The sequence below is a fragment of the Pipistrellus kuhlii genome, unplaced genomic scaffold, assembly GCF_014108245.1.
Source record: "Pipistrellus kuhlii isolate mPipKuh1 unplaced genomic scaffold, mPipKuh1.p scaffold_m20_p_2, whole genome shotgun sequence".
In the NCBI taxonomy this organism is placed as follows: domain Eukaryota; kingdom Metazoa; phylum Chordata; class Mammalia; order Chiroptera; family Vespertilionidae; genus Pipistrellus; species Pipistrellus kuhlii.
This window is the reverse complement of record NW_023425515.1, coordinates 40362040-40377127: the sequence shown is the minus strand read 5'-3', so window position 1 is coordinate 40377127 and position 15088 is coordinate 40362040. Positions and strand designations below refer to the sequence as shown.

Genomic DNA, 15088 nt, shown 5'->3' with positions numbered 1-15088 from the left:
TCCACACTACAGTAAACTGGCAGATGGATAGTCTCAATATCTAGCCATCAGCTGGGCAGGCTCATTCGGTCCACTGCAGAGGGCAAAAGACATCTGCAAAGGAAGAGTATAGCAGCCATTTATAGCAAAAAAATTATATACTGAGGGACACTCAACCAGTAATGTTGGAGTGAAAGCAGTCAGTAAGATTTAGGAGGCAGACCTGTGTAACTCCAGAGGCAACCCAAAGCACACATCATATGGGAATTTTTTAAAAAACCTTTTAACCCCCGAGAACTCAGATGCCAGCACATGCAGTGATGGGCCCAGCCAGACAGCAAAGGCATATTATTGGCACCACTGTAATTTGTCCATTCACCAATATGCTTCCCCAAAAAAACCCATATGCTTTCTTTTAGCTTCCATATGCTTTTTTAGCAAAGAAACTAAAACATTTCATTAGTTTTCAGTAATTAATAATTACTTATTTCACAATAGTCACCCTCATTAAAAAATGAAAATAACTAATTAAGCTGCAGGATCCTGGCTTTCAACTCAAGCTTTTATATATATAATTTTTTTTTTAATTCTCCCCTTCTAGGAATTGAGTAATAGAGTAAAACAGCCAGTGTGGAAAAATTCACACTATGGGGAATGAAGAATTATACACACAGCCCAGCATTCCTCTCTACTGAGACATCACAGTTTAATGAAAAGAACATGAACTTGGAGCAGAAAGACTTGAGATCCAATCCCAGTTTGACCCCTGGTGAATAGTACTTCTAAGGAAACATAGGGCGTTGAAAAGATAAAGCCTGCTACATGCCTTCAACTAGCCTTCAAGTATCCCCAGGGAGCAACTTCACAGGATTTCTTCCCACTATCTCAAAGCATGGGTAAGGAATGCCCAGAATGCTGGCAGCATGCCTTCATTGTCAGCAAACCATGGCCAATAACCTTGAAATTGATCTGGGGCCTGCAACATTCCTTTTTAAACTCTAATGAGCATACAAACTACCTGGGGATCTTGTCAAAATGCAGACTGAGATTCAGGAGGTTGGGAGCTTGGCCTAAGATCTGCATTTCTAAGGAGCTCCCAGTGAGGTCCATATTCCTGGTCTTCAAACCAAATGTTGAGAAGCAAGGATCTGAAAAGTATCAAGATAGCTGAAACCAGTTTGGCTCAGTGGTAAAGCATCAGTCTGCAGACTGAAGGGTCCCAGGTTAGATTCCGGTCAGGGGCATGTACCTTGGTTGCGGCACATCCCAGGTAGGGGGTGTGCAGGAGGCAGCTGATCGATGTTTCTAGCTCTCTATCCCTCTCTGCCTTCCTCTTTGTAAAAAATCAATAAATATAATTTTTTTTAAATAAAATAAAATAAAAATAAAAAGTATCAAGATAAAGTTAGAAAATAGCATCTATAAAAACAGCACAGCAGTGCCTGTCTCACTAGGATGAGGATCATTAATTATGTTGCCAATAGCGCTTCTGATTATTGAATAGCACAAAAGCACTTCACTTATCATAACAACAGTCCTGTCAGTCAAGTATGATTTTCATTTTATAAGACAACAAAACTGAGACCCAAAGAAACCAAGTAATGCATTCAAGGTCATGCAGCTTCATATGCTGTTTTCCCAAATGAGGTATATATGCTTGTCTGGGTGAGTATAAGTCAAGAAAGATAAAAAATCAAAACAGTAGATGTAATAGTAGAGTGCTGGTATGAAATCTGGTTCTTGCTCTGCCTCCTTGTCCCCATCTGCAAGTTGAAGGTGTTGCCCTGATCATCTCTGAGGCCTCTTCCATCTCTGACACCAACTTGGCTCCCATGGCTCCCACATACACTCACAGTGGGTCATTAAGCACTGAGCATTAGCTTCACACATGTGGCAGTCATTACATCTTGGCTCGATCCAATTTCTAGCTGCTCACATCTGCATTTGTGCTGATTTATGCATGGTCAGAAGTCTATCTCTGTTAAAATCCCATGCTCAATATAACAGAGAGAAAACAACAAATGGATTTCCCAAGGAATTAAAATTTCAATTCAGCTGATAACTTCACAGTATGATCAGGGTACTTTGACTATTATCACAATTTGTCTCCTCCATCTCTCACTTACGAAAATAGAGGAATTAAAACCACTAACTAACCTGAGAGAAGTTTTTTAAAAAGAAAAAAGATGAGTTATTTATAACAGTTTATACAAGTATTCAACATTTCTGATTCTACATTAAGGTACCAGATAAGCATTTAATTAATTAACTATCATATAATTTATTTCTAAAGGTTATAGAATTGTTTCATTGTTCCTATTTTAATTCAGTATTAACTTTGCAGATATGCACATATTTGGGAGCAAATCTAGATTTAAACCCAGACTGTGCTATTTATTAGCTGCATGACTTTGGGCAAATTACTCAACCTCTCTGCTATCAGTTGCTGCATATGAAAAATAGGAAAAATAATTTTTTTACTTTATGAGATTTAATGAAATAATATATTAAAATGACTGACATTTAGAATATTGTGTGATATGAATAATTTTAATGAGTGAATGAATGAATGAAGCAAGCAGGATAGGAGTTTCAATAGTAAAACATCACTCATCAGTTTGACACAAGTAAAAGGCCAGAGTCATGCTCATAAATAAAGCTGAGACTCAGAGTAGGAAAATATGTGAATTATGGGAGAAATCCCACAACAACAGGAAATGTATGTTACACAAATGTCACCTCTGACTTCCCACTCTAAAATTATCTTTTACTTAACCTAGCACCTAATATGGCCTTCAAAAGGTCTACACAATTGAAAGTATAGACAACACTGTATAACTTTTTTATAGATCTATATATGAGCTTCCAAATATTTAATAATCCTCTCCTCTACTCCCAAGCACACACACACTCACACCTATATGCTTGTGCAGACACACACGTGTGCGCTCACACACAGACATGCATACATACACATACACACACGAAAAACGATATTAGGCAGCTCCTTTACAAAAAGGGTAAACTGTCAGCTGAGAAAGAAATGATGACTTTCAATTCAGAGAGAAGGGAGCTGAATTCCAGACCAGACTTGGGAGCAAACTTGCTATGCAACCTCCGGCAAATCAGAGATTCATAAAAACCAGGACTGGGGGAATCCTTGGTCTCAGCTAGCTATTCTACCCTCCTCCTTCTCCTATCTCATTCATGGAGAAAGTGACAAAGGAAGATCATCCCTTCATCAAAGTCATATCCAATAAATTATATGCATAATTTGAACCTGATACTCAGTAAAATGATTTCCATAGTCTGTATCTCAGTATTAGGAGAACCATGATTAGTGTTTATATCCAGAGGCTTCTACATTATATTCTAACTAATAGATAATTACTACTCTCTTCTCTGGACCTGAGAATGTCATGAAAACATGAGTTTGATTTTGGCAAAGTTCATTCCAGCTGCTTCTCAGTCCCAGCCCAGTTCCACATGAACAAGGAAGAGAGAAAGCCCAAAAAAGTGAGAGATGCTGTTATTAATCTTGTGTAGCATGGCAACTGGGAATTGCAGGCCTTGAGCTATATTTCACTGTGTTGGCTATTATTCTCCTGTCCCCTTGATTATTATTCCTTCATCTGTCTTCTCTTTATTGATGTTCCCAACTATGCACAGCAAACAGTCAGATAAGAGCTCATCTCAGCTTCCTATCATTCATTGGATCAGAAAATGGGTGTAGGAAAGAGACCAGATTATGAAGTAGAGAAACATGGAGAAAGATGATTTATTTTTCCCCTTCCAACCAGAAACTTGATGTTACTGGAGGTAGTGGATGAACAAAACATAAAACCCAATCAATTCAAATGCATAATTACATGCTCTTTTCATATGTAAAATATTCAAAAAATAAAGAGAAAAATAACTACTTTCAAAAAGGCTCTCTCATAGAGTCATAGAACTTTCCTATGACTTTGGAAAAGTGGCAGCAGGAGGGAGAAAGAAGGGGCTAGAAAATAACATTGCAGATAATAAGACATTCAATAGAAGCAATGCCTTGATCAACTTGTCCTACTCCATCTGTTGTGAGATGTTGAAGTGGGCCCTGGAGAGAAAAAGTGATTTACCTATGGAACATGGCCTGAGCTGGGATTAGAATTAGATTCTCATGACTTCCAGTTCACATACCATAACATAAAACATACTGCTTCACTCCCCAAAACAATGCTATCCTATCCAGGTAACTACAAAGGATAGTTTAATTTAAAACTACTGCCTCTATCCCCACCTCAGGAAACAATAACTGATTAATTTGATTTAAGGCAGACTAGAGTTGTTCCATCAAATTGTAATAAACAAGTCACTTTAGCAATATAAATAAGTCCATGAAAATTAATTGAGTATTATTCATCCTTGCTAATAAAACAGACTGTGGAAAACAGGAATAATCAACGGTGTTCAGGAGGCCAGAAGCCGGTTCTTCTTCAAGTACAAATCTTGCCTATTAAAGAACATTGGGTATCAGCTCAAAATAGTAAACAGGGTATACAGTTTCAGATTCCATAAAGTGCAGCTTTAAATAGACTTGGTTTGGAAATGGGACAGGGAACACACCACAGTCAGTGAATCAATGTTAAGAGCGTAGAAAAACAATGATTACACTCATTAAGTGGGTACCTGTTGACACATCTACTGTCAAATCTAATTATTTATTTAAACTGTTATTCTCTCTTCATTACTGCCACTGATACCAATTATTACCACAAGATTACTTTAAATTCTACAGCAGGTCCCCAAGATATTTCTTTCTCTATTTTCCAAAGGTTATTTGAGAAGTTTTTATCCTCCTCTTCCCACCAACACCTACCTCCAAAATACAGAAGGTAGACAGAAATGGATAGATGATGATGATGATAGATAGATGATATTATAGATAGATAGATAGATGATAGATAGATAGAAGATAGGAAATCACTCTTTCATATGAGGATTTTTCCAATCTTGATTAAACCCCTATTTGTAGTTTCATTATGGGTTTTAGTGTAAAGGAGGACGGCAGTTTAACATTTTTCAAAGCTTATTCTATTAATATTTAACAATTAGCATTTGGAGAAAAATTAATATAATGTTTGCAGTTTCTAAATTAGTAAGTTAGATATCTGCCTAAAAGAGCTATCAAAATATATGATTACATGTCTATAGTCATTCTTTTCTGACATATTTATCCATGAAAATACATGAGAAAGAGGAGTTTTCCATGGGTATTTTAGGGACCAAATGATGGGGAGGAGCCATTCTTGTATTTTTAGCCACTACCATTTCTTGTAACCCTCTCTTTGCAGTCATGAGAATAAAATCTAACACAAGTGGTTGCCACATCTGATCTAATTATAGAGGAATTCAGCCATCCATATACCACCCGCTTTATTTGCACATGACATGTTTCTTATTCAATTTTTATGGTGAATATTAGCTTTAAAAATCATATTAATGTAACACCATGATGTCCACTTAATTCTAAATCGCTAACTTCTAAAAATATGGAGTGATGCCAATAAACTTCAATTATTTTCAATGTCTATGTAACTAAAGCCCTGGTACAAGTTCAAGATCATGCAAGATCATGAAAATAATATAACAAAGAGATAAAATATTAACCAGAAACATTTACATTATTTTTATGTTTATATCAGATCTTCCACAAAGACTCTAGGATACTAGTCTTACAGTTAGGAATACCATATTAATTACTTCCCCCTTTTTGCCTAAGATTTCTAAATTATGTCATAGAACTCAGCAGAGTGAACCTGGAAGTGTAGATATCAGCTAGCTAAGAGGTGAAGAAAATTCACATTCTGAAAATTTTACAACTATCATGCTTTATCAATTTTTTTTTCTGGCATCCATTTTCTGCACAAATTTGAGAAGAATGTATTCTTCAGTGAAAGGCCGATCTCCTTCACACAGGTCATTTAAGAAAGTAGAGTGCAGATATTATGTGTCCTGGATTTCAAGACTCTAACTCATTTTATTATTCCTAAGAATTATTGTTGTAACCTTGGATTATATATTTTCGAGATGTTTTGGGGAGCAGCTAAGAAATGGTGATGAACCTAAATAGTAAAGTTTGGTCCCTTCAGAGCCAGGTCACACTACAGCATCATGGAATGAAAAACACACTCAAAAAAGGGGCCAGGAGCCTGGCTGGCATTGCTTAGTGGTTGAGCATTTACCTAAGAACCAGGAGGTCATAGTGGAATTCCTAGTCAGGGCACATGCCTGGTTTCAGTGTAGAGCGTGCAGGAGACAGCCAATCAATGATTCTCTCTCATCGTTGATGTTTCCATCTCCCTCTCCCTTCCTCTCTAAAATCAACAACAATAATTATTTATATATATATATATATATATATATATATATATATATATATATATATATATATACACACACACACACACACACACACACACACACACACACATACACACACCCAGGAAACTAGAGAGAAAGTCCTCCTGTCACATGGTATCAAGGCATACAAGATGAAAATAGATAAGAACATTTCAGTACATAGCATTTTATAAACACTTAAATACTCATTAAATCAGAATCAGCTGCATGGCCCAGAATTTTGAGCTTTTGGCATTAAACCTTAAGGTGTAAGAATGTAAAGAAAAATTTAAATGAAGGACAAATCACAAGAGGGCAGTTTATTCTTCAGTTTGAGTGATCATGAAAGACCTTTGTATTTCTTCCGTTGGGAGTGAAATCAACCTTAAACATTATTGCCCATGATGCCTATTAGTATTTCATAAGCATGAAGCCAATCCTCTCTTACCACAGATAATAGCTTGTAGGATGGTCAATGGATACAAGCTTCAGCCAACTTCAACAAAACGCTAGTCTGTAAATGAAAGATTAGGTAAAAATTACTCTCAGGTATTAAGCCATATTTATTTCTAAATAATCATAAACTCTTATATCTACATAGTGGTTTCTGTTTTGCAAAACATTTTCAAATTCATTATCACATTTCACCACACACTAACCTGATGAAGAAGCAGAAAGAGATTATTCTACTGACTTTATAGGTAAGGAAACACAAGTTCACAGAGGGATAGAGAAGATGAGAAGGGAACCAACATCTCTCTCACAATAAACTGCATAAATGGGTATTATTGTCCTCATTTTACAGATGTAGAAACTGAGTTTGGAAAAGGTAAATAACTTGCCAAAACTAAATATTAATAGTACAATATAAGGCAGTGTGTGATTTTGGACCCTCTGTTCTAATGGTCTTTTTCCTTTATACCTCGATTTCTCCTAATACATGAGGTTGGGAAAACACAAAGACTTAACAGTTCAGTGACTTGATCTAATAGGCTTGGTGGAAGGAGGGAATAATAAAATAAAAGGAAATATTTGACTGACATGAGGAAGTAGGACACACACCATGGGATTTAGAGCTAGTCAAACTTGTCTTCCTCTCACCAGTGGCCTTAGGCAAGTTACTATCTGAGTGTCAATTTCCTTATATGTATAATATTTGCATTATAGCCAAAGCTCACTTAAACATTATTTGGAAAATTTGTTCCATTATTTCATAACAATATATATGGACAGTGGTGGTAGTCACAACTATTATGTTTCTTTCGATGGGCCAGTTTTTATGATAAAACAATGATTTTATAAACATATGATGCTAGAGAATATCTTTGGACTGGGTACTCTGTGCCCCTAAAATACTGCAATATTTATCTATGTCAATTTCACATAACAACAACACAAAGAACTTCGGTTACAAAAAGGCGAAGTCTCAAAATAAAAAGTCAAGTAACTCCTCAGCTTCTAAATGCAAGTCCTTGTAAAGTCTATACTTATTCAGTGCCTTAGATTCAGAGATATGGTGCTTCTAACAAGACTGCAATGAAAGCATTTGCTTTAATATATTGGATAGATTTACTGAGAATTATTAGACCTCTAGGAAGTTTTTGTAATATATCCCATTTTCATATAAGACTCAAATCAGATTAAGAACAGAACATGGGCCTAACCAGTGTCTCTCATTGAGCATTGGCCTATGCACCAGGAGATCACTGGTTTGATTCCTGGTTAGGGCACATGCCCAGGTTGCAGGCTCCATCCCTGTCATGGGGCATGCAGGAGGCAGCTGATAGGTATTGATGTTTCTATCTCTCCCTCTCCTTTCCTCTCTCTCTAAAATTCAAAAAAGCATATTTTTAAAAAGAATAGAACATGATAGGTAAGATGCACTGCAAAAAATTCTTGTCATATGCCACCAAAATCAAAACATTAATCATGTGGAAAATACTGCATGACAGTTTTTGTTTTTCTTAAAGATTTTTTAATTTGGGGGAGAAAAGGGGGGAGGAGAAACATCAATGTGAAAGGGAGACATTGATCAACTGCCTCCTATAGGGGACAGAGACTAAAACCTGGCCATGTGCCCCAACCAGGAATCAAACTAGAAATCTTTCCCTGCATTGGATTATGCCCAACTAACTGAGCCTCATCTGCCAGGGCCTGCATGACTGTTTTATCTCAAATAATTGTCATTATGACCCCAATTTTACCAACAGGGAAACAAAATGTCAATGATTACATGGTTAATATGAAACAGATTAAAAATAAATAACCATGTGCCTTGACACCGAAACCAGCAAGATCCCTCCCACTCACAATGCAACCTTTCATTTGGGTGTGCTCTATTTGTAGGGAAAGGGAAAATGAGTCTCTACTCATTAAATTGTCCATAAAAGTCAACTGTCAAGTCACCAGAATACATTCAGTATTGAGCCCTGCTTCACTGGCAAGTGAAAGGAGAGAACACTTCACATCTGTGGTCTAACCAGAAGGTAACACATTACTGAGCTGATGCAGAAGGAGTGTTAGGTGCAGGGTTACCATGAACACTTTCTCAGCTCTCCCCAGTGAGGTTTCAAAGAAGTAACATCCTTGAGCAAGCTCTCAAAGCACAAGCCACAGAAACAACAGAAGTTGACACTGTGAAATTTTCATAAAAGTGACTTACTTCATGAGTAAGTCTCATCTTAGAAAAGCTGAAGCCTTCCAGATAAGAAGTCTTCACCAAGCCTTCATCATATGATTTTAGTGTCATCTGTCCTCAGGAACTCTTGATTGTTTCCTGATCCAATGGAGTTCTCCACGAGACCAGAAAAGAGATCTGGGACAATTGACAAATCCCATCCTGGCATATTATTAATGAAGCCAGTATCCTTTGCTGCCTCTGTGTATTTCATGACTGCTGAACCAGAACTTGGCATGTCTGCTTCTATCAAACCACGCATCCTCTCCTAACAAAAAATATTCTCATCTCCAAAACCAATATTAAGCAAAAAACAAACAAACAAAAAAAAACGGTACAATCAACATCTAACTTATAAAACTTCAACTTATTAATGAGAATTATGCAAAAGCATAACTCAATAAATCTAGTTGGGACTAATATCGAATAATTGATCATTTCTACTACATTTTGGGAAAAATAGGAGGAAATAACTAAAACCACAGGAGAAATGAGAGTGGAAAGAAAAATGATGGAGAATAAAAAAGAAAAGCAGAAAATATTAGTAGAACATGAGAAAAGAAAGCATAGAAAAACCTGTTTCAATAAGTTTTTCAGAAACCATCATACCTCTTGAATTGACCACTGTACTCTAGGTAGTTGTTAAGCAATATTACTTTAGGATGATGATTCTAACATTATGAACAAAAAATCCAACCATTTGGCACTAGATTTGCTGAGACCAATGTAAAAGTGCCTCTTAATACTTTCTATTTTATGAGTGCTATATTTTCAATTAAAAATACGAAAGGACCTTTAAAACTCCCACTAAAGCCAAAAATGGATAGCTCCTCAAAATAGTGTGGTCCCAGGTGTTCTTTCTGAAAAGGGGATACTATCTTGAAAACAATACTTGCATGAAAATTGAGGACCTGAGTTCTGCTCTTAGTCCTATAATTCCCAAATATTTTAATAAAAATTTGCATGAAACATATACTTTTCTGTTTCTCCTTTCACAGGTCTTGACCATGGTTATCACTAAACCACTGTGAAAAAGCCAGAAATTATTTTGTCTAGACTCTGTGCATTTTGGTAAGTTTTATGTGGTTGTAAAGATGATGGTGAAAGGATGACTTATATTAAGACTTGTTAATTCAACAATGTCATAATATTAAGCATGATTATTAGGGCATCTGTCCCCAAGAGCAACTGAAATGCTAGATTAGAACAAAGGTATTAGTGACAAACATAGAATGTCATCTATTGCCATCATCAAACCCTCTATGAAGAATATATTTAAATGCACACTCTCACCCGCCACCCTCAGATACTTATCATGAATACTACATATTCCATGGCTTATGAATGATTTGGTTGTCTCATTAAAGTAATGTTTGCCAGTATTTAATTGCTTCCCTCCTTAATTTTAATTTTCTCACCTGTCAGCATCTATCAGAGGCACTGAGATCTTCTGACATCCTTGCTGATTGTGTTAAATTAATCAGATTTTTTAAACATAAATTGCTTTGGTCTAAAGGTAATGCTCAACTTCTTCATGTGATATTAAGAAGGATTCTATCAAAAGAACTTATAATCTGGAAATTAAGTAAGAAGTTTGGGGAATCCTAAGCAAAAATGTCAGTAGTACTTTAAAAATTAAATAATTCAGCAATACTATTAAACATACAGCACTTGCTCCCAATCACTTTTGGGTAAACATATTCTACCCCTAAGATTACCTTAGGGGTAGAATATGGTCATTAGTAGGTACTCAACATGAAGCTATCTCAGAAAGCTTGGGGGAAAAGGTAAATAATAATTAATTAAGCTGCATTCACCTGGACTTAAGTATTTGACAATCAAAAGTTACATAATGTATTAACAACTGTGACTAGTTATACACATTATGTTCTCACACAGATTGATTTTACTCTCACCTCAAACTAGTAAGGTAAAATTGGTGTTATTGTTAGTAATAGTAGCAATATTCCCATTTGATAAGTGACAAAGCTGACAAAAAGAATGGTAAAAAGACTCTTCCCTAGATACCTGTTTTGGGGCTCTAAATAAATTCAGAAAACACAACATGATTACTTTGGAATAAAGAGAGAAAAATTATTTGCAAATCCTTCATACATAATTATTCAGTGCTAATTCTTGTGCTTAAAACACTCAGTAAACCTAAAAACACTAAACTGTTCTTTGGAATATGGATAAATGCATTCCTGCAGTAATTACATCACAAAAGTGAGTCTATAATATCATAACACCTGTTTTTCAGTTATTCTGTTGATTTAAAGTCACTAAATAAACAGAAAAATAAAAAGTGAAGCATGTATGCAACTGTGGGGGGGTTTGGGGGTGGCAAAAATAACAGATGGAACTTAAGAACTTAGAGGTCAGTTTTCACACAAAAATGACCTCATAATCAAATGTAAACAAGCTCAGTATAGGTCTTATTTTTCTAATGGACTCTCTAAGACCCTACATAACCTTTAAGCATCTCCCTTGCTGTGAAAGTTTTCATGATTCAAAAAGATTTGGTAAAGCAGTCTTTTAGAAAACTATCACAATGCTTTGTTCCATATCTAGATCACTAAAATTACCACACTGTGTTATCACTTTTATTTGTCTATATGTTGAAGAGAGAAACTTTGTCTAACTCAGTTTCTTAAATCCAAACCCAAAAATTTAGAATATGGTCATTAGTAGGTACTCAAGAAAAAGTCTATTAAATGAATGCATAAACAAATTTTTTTAAAAAGCATTCTATGTAATTTCTGCAGCATCTAGATCAATATGTTGGCAGTGGAGAAAATGTTCAACAACCATGGTATTTTTCTGGCTAGGAAAGAATTCAGAGCCAAGATTCAAACTATAAGATAAAGTTTATTTGAAAAGTCACAGAGGTAGGAGTTGTGAGTAGTAAAAGAAATGGGCTCAGGAAATGAGAGGTAAAAGCAGGACCTTTGGAGCTCGGGAGAAAGAGACAAGGAAAATGAGGGGAGGGAGAGCCACACTGGGACGTGTATCATGAGGATATATATCTTGAGGTCTCAGAGGAGGATCCCAAGAGAATATTCATCATTTTTCCAGTTGTGTCCTTTCAGAGTTTTGGTCTCTATTGATTGGTCAGCACAAGTACAGGGGGTTTATTAGTCAATACAGCTGGTCCTGCTCAGCTGTGGTGTCACTTGTCTGGTTTTACTGCTTCCCTGGGCCTAGAGCTGAAACACAACTGAGGTCTACAAGTATTTGAGGAGGGTCAAAACCTCAATGTTCTGGGGGCTTAATGATAAAAGACTATTCTCTGTCCTCAGCTCCCTTGTCCATTCCCCCTCTAAGGGATCTAACTGTCACGACTGGCAACATTTCAGGGGAAGAAAAGTCAGGGACGGGTCCAAACTGCATGACCAGAGATGTGAAAGGTCAGGGGGTCTAAATTACATGACCAGAATATGCCAGGGGAAGAAAGATTACCTTAGGGGTAATGTCTTTGGTTTCCTAGTTTTGTCCATTGCTAGACATCCAGGGATTTTTTTTGCCATAGTGACTTTCTGTATCTGGCCAATTGTCCTTGCTCTGCTCATGTCTGTCGAACTGCCTAATACAAACACATGTCATGCAAGAGGTACTTGGTAAATGTTGGTTGGGTTGGAATTAATTTAACATTTAATTTTCAAAAGTGCTACTCAACTAAATAATTTGAAAAGCTACTTAGTGAATGGTTCATTGAGGAGTTAAGTAATCTGTAATATCCAGTCATCCTTAACCCATTAAAGGGTGAAAAAAAAATGTTTTTCACAGAAATAATAAAGGCTGAACTCATGATTTAAAATGGAGACAGGAGTTAAGAAAATTTATTCAGAGGAAAAATATTACTTATAAAGAAAACCATGTTAATTTTGCATCTGAGAAATCAAGGCTTATAAAGACTAAGTAATCAGATCAAGTTCACACATCTTATAAGTTATTGTGCTATAATTTATATCACAGCTTTTAGACCCACAAACTCATACTATTCTCAGTAGCTAACAGAGAAAAAAAAAAAGTAGGCTTGAATAGTGATTTATAGTTGGATGGCATGATGGCAATCTAGAGTGTAATGTGGGAATAGGGAAGGCATAAAAAAGATTAGCATGCAAACCTTTTTTTAATTCCTGGGATGTAAATATTAAGAAAAATACTGAAGTTTGAAGATAATGGAGGAATTACGGCTATCTTCAAGTATCTAAGTATGTGTCATGGATAAAGGAGAAATAAGCCATATGTAAGCTAGACCATTAGGATTGAGACCATGGAAACTCTAGTTTCAGAGCAAGGTAGGGAAAACTTTACATCAGAAGCTGCCCAGCAGTAGGACAAATTGCCTCACAAAGAACTGGAAGTGTTCAAGTATAGGCTAAATGGCCATCTGACAGAGAAGGTATGTGTGACATCCTGGCAGCAGGAGGGAGTCTGCATTAAAAGATGGACTATCGCAATTGTGTGTTTCGGAGATTTAGTTGCCAAATCTTGAGAGATAAACAACAGCTCAGATCTCTAGGCAAAAACTTGAAGAATGCCATTTGAAGAAGTGACCTTGGATAAGCATCACCTTCATTCAGAACATCCATGGAGCACCTACAATGCACCAAGCTCAGGACAATCCCCATACTACAGAAGTTGAGACAAAGAGGCACAAAACACATTTTGAAGAAAGAGTTAAAACAGAACTGCTGCTAGGCAATTTGTGGGCATAATAAACAATGAGGAAAAACCATAACTAGAAGTCTAAGAAAGAAAAAAAGAAAAACTAAGTGGTTTGCAAGTAACTACAGGCAGAAAACATCAATTTTGTGGAAAGAAATAGAAGTTATCAAAGGCCTGAGTTTAGGGAAAAGCTAATGCACAGGGAAGACCAAAGGTCAAGTCAGAGCTCATTTTCGGGAAACCAAGACAGACATAGAGAAACAATCAGCAGAATGTTAGAAAATAGAGTTTAACTCAAAAAGTTCACAGATGAAAGAAAGCAATCAAATTGTGGATGAGAAAAAAAAAATGAATGTGATATTGCAAGAGAACATAAGAAAATAAGAAAACAATACATTTGATATTCTACAAGCCTACTCTCATGGTTTGTCAGATGTAGTCACTTCCACACACCATGGCCCCTCTCAAGATATTACTCCCCAAAACCCCCAAACCTTCTCAATAACAAGAGAGATGTATTAAAGAGAAAATGTAATATCTGGATCTATTTCTATTACTCTTCTCAGCATTCTTTATTATGATTCACAATCTGAACAAGTTTCATTGAAGAAAACAGATCATTTAAAATATTAATATAACCAAAAGCAATATTAAAAGCAATTTTTATTGGGCAGTCTCCCTCCCTCTCATGAGGAAGAAAAAAGGGAAAGGGAGAGAAGCTTTAATAGAGAATTGGGGTTAGGGTGTAGTTGTAGTTGGCCAGTAACTTGTAGTGATATGAAAGATTAACTATTCTCGGTGAAGAAGAAAGTGGCTCCTTCAACACAAACTTTCTGATTTTACACACACGCACACACACACACACAGCGGGAATTCTATTCCAAAAAATGAACAAGCAGTCAATTTCTCCTTCCATTTCTTAGTCTTGGCTAAGACAAAGCATTTTCTGTGTAAAAAGGCAACAATGGTTACTACTAAAAACAGAAAAGAGAGCAGTGATGCCATGGTAAGTACAGAGTAGGGAAAATATGAAAAGGCTTTAATATGCAAAAAATATGGAACTCTTCCCAAATAAGTTCATTTTCACACAAAAAGAATTCAAAAAAACATCCACCTTAAAACCCAAACAGGAAATCAAATGGAAAAATAAAAGAAAGAGAAATGCAATAACAAGTGGATTATTGTCCCTGCTCTCCCACTAAGGTAGGTGTCTTGGATAGGTCTCTTCTAGCTCTTCTCCCCCATGAAAGTAAACACTGATTAGGTCAGTAGTTCTCAATTTCCACAACCACGTGGGGCAGAATGAGGAGAGGTACTCTAAACTTTTCAAGGATCTGCAAATTCATGATACTACTAATGAATGATGAGCATGTTTCAATG

General features: G+C 36.2%; 1 protein-coding gene across 7 annotated transcripts in view; it reads right to left on the bottom strand.

The window, feature by feature from the left end:
• The window catches only part of LOC118723992 (LIM domain containing preferred translocation partner in lipoma), a 639355-nt gene that overhangs the window by 471488 nt on the left and 152779 nt on the right, over positions 1 to 15088 (bottom strand). For 6 of the 7 annotated variants that reach the window (XM_045583798.1, XM_045583803.1, XM_045583800.1 and 3 more), the window contains one exon: positions 6809 to 6874. The exons of the other annotated variant lie outside the window; for it this stretch is intronic. The gene's annotated coding sequence lies outside the window, so the exon portion shown is untranslated. The remainder of the gene's footprint in view (positions 1 to 6808; positions 6875 to 15088) is intronic. 7 annotated transcript variants of the gene reach the window in all.